The sequence below is a fragment of the Poromitra crassiceps genome, assembly GCF_964638095.1.
Source record: "Poromitra crassiceps genome assembly, chromosome: 10".
NCBI classification, from domain to species: domain Eukaryota; kingdom Metazoa; phylum Chordata; class Actinopteri; order Beryciformes; family Melamphaidae; genus Poromitra; species Poromitra crassiceps.
The window spans coordinates 43,564,612-43,567,111 of NC_139631.1; the positions used below are offsets into that span (position 1 = coordinate 43,564,612).

At 48.5% G+C, this 2,500-nt stretch overlaps 1 protein-coding gene across 1 annotated transcript in view; it reads right to left on the bottom strand.

Moving 5' to 3' along the window:
• Window positions 1-2,500, bottom strand: part of LOC310784460 (dematin-like) — a gene marked incomplete at both ends in the record, with an annotated part of 20,519 nt that overhangs the window by 8,918 nt on the left and 9,101 nt on the right. The window lies entirely within an intron of this gene.

A 2,500-nucleotide genomic window follows, 5' to 3' on the forward strand; every position in this document is an offset into this window, starting at 1 on the left:
TAGCCTAATCAAGCCATATAACCATAGCTCGACTTAACAAGCTATAACCATAGCTCGACTTAACAAGCTATTTTTTTTAACCTTTTTATTTATACAGGGGGAGTCTCACTGAGAGCAATGTTCTCTTTTTCAGGAGTGCCCTGTTCACATTCACACACACATTCATACCTGGAAGCTGACCAGTACAACCACAGTCTGATCTGCTGGCCACTGATCAGCTCCACTGGAGCGGTTGGGGATAAGGGCCTTGCTCAAGGGCACCTCAGTGGTGGTAATGAGGGAGGGGCAAGCGCTGCCATAACCATAGCTCGACTTAACAAGCTATAACCATAGCTTGACTTAACAAGCTATAACCATAGCTCGACTTAACAAGCTATAACCATAGCTTGACTTAACAAGCTATAACCATAGCTCGACTTAACAAGCTATAACCATAGCTTGACTTAACAAGCTATAACCATAGCTCGACTTAACAAGCTATAACCATAGCTTGACTTAACAAGCTATAACCATAGCTCGACTTAACAAGCTATAACCATAGCTCGACTTAACAAGCTATAACCATAGCTCGACTTAACTGTGCATGTTAACGTACTGAGTGAGCTAAAGCTGATTAAAGCTGATTGAAGTCAGTGGGTCCGCTTCAGATGTGTCTCAGGCGTTACACACACTCTCTTTACACCTCCCATTCAAATGCATCTCATATCCAGATTGTATCTAGATATGATTGAACCTGATTACATTGACACCATGTATTAATGTGTGTGTGTGTGTGTGTGTGTGTGTGTGTGTGTGTGTCCACATCGAGATCAGATCGCTCTGTCCAGCTCAAACAACCCAACATCACATCCTCCTCTCCTCTGTGTCATTACTGTATTACTGTATTTTATTACTTTCGCAGCAACTAGTAATATGAGGGATTACAATTTCCATAACAGTCATTATATTACAGTTACTAATCCAAGTACCTTCAAGTTACTGCGTTACTTTCTCCAGCACTGGCACAGCGCTATAACAAAGTGTGGAGATAGGTCTGGTTATGTGAGACTATACTGCGTTGCCAGAACACAATCAGTTTGTTGGTAGTCCAATAAACCAAAACTGTGCAGTTTGGTTGATTGTCAATCTGGGAACCCAGAGTCTATTTTTATTTGAAAACTAGACTCTGGGACAGCTCTACCGTTTATCTCAGCTTCCTGTACAGCGCACCTCTCCTGCCACCGTCACTTCCTTTATCTCAGCTTCCTGTACAGCGCCTCTCCTGCCACGTCACTTCCTTTATCTCAGCTTCCTGTACAGCGCACCTCCTGCCACCGTCACTTCCTTTATCTCAGCTTCCTGTACAGCGCACCTCCTGCCACCGTCACTTCCTTTATCCCAGCTTCCTGTACAGAGCACCTCTCCTGCCACCGTCACTTCCTTTATCCCAGCTTCCTGTACAGAGCGCTTCTCCTGCCACCGTCACTTCCTTTATCTCAGCTTCCTGTACAGAGCACCTCTCCTGCCACCGTCACTTCCTTTATCCCAGCTTCCTGTACAGCGCACCTCTCCTGCCACCGTCACTTCCTTTATCCCAGCTTCCTGTACAGAGCGCTTCTCCTGCCACCGTCACTTCCTTTATCTCAGCTTCCTGTACAGAGCACCTCTCCTGCCACCGTCACTTCCTTTATCCCAGCTTCCTGTACAGCGCACCTCTCCTGCCACCGTCACTTCCTTTATCCCAGCTTCCTGTACAGCGCACCTCTCCTGCCACCGTCACTTCCTTTATCCCAGCTTCCTGTACAGAGCACCTCTCCTGCCACCGTCACTTCCTTTATCCCAGCTTCCTGTACAGCGCACCTCTCCTGCCACCGTCACTTCCTTTATCCCAGCTTCCTGTACAGAGCACCTCTCCTGCCACCGTCACTTCCTTTATCCCAGCTTCCTGTACAGCGCACCTCTCCTGCCACCGTCACTTCCTTTATCTCAGCTTCCTGTACAGCGCCTCTCCTGCCACCGTCACTTCCTTTATCCCAGCTTCCTGTACAGCGCACCTCTCCTGCCACCGTCACTTCCTTTATCTCAGCTTCCTGTACAGCGCACCTCTCCTGCCACCGTCACTTCCTTTATCCCAGCTTCCTGTACAGCGCACCTCTCCTGCCACCATCACTTCCTTTATCTCAGCTTCCTGTACAGAGCACTTCTCCTGCCACCGTCACTTCCTTTATCTCAGCTTCCTGTACAGCGCACCTCTCCTGCCACCGTCACTTCCTTTATCTCAGCTTCCTGTACAGCGCCTCTCCTGCCACCGTCACTTCCTTTATCTCAGCTTCCTGTACAGAGCACCTCTCCTGCCACCATCACTTCCTTTATCCCAGCTTCCTGTACAGCGCGCCTCTCCTGCCACCGTCACTTCCTTTTCCGCGTTCGTGCTCCACTGTTTTCAGTCTAAATAGCAACTTGCACCGTGACTTTCCGGTAATTGTCCACTGTTGTTGCAAGACGAGTTGACGTCTTCTAT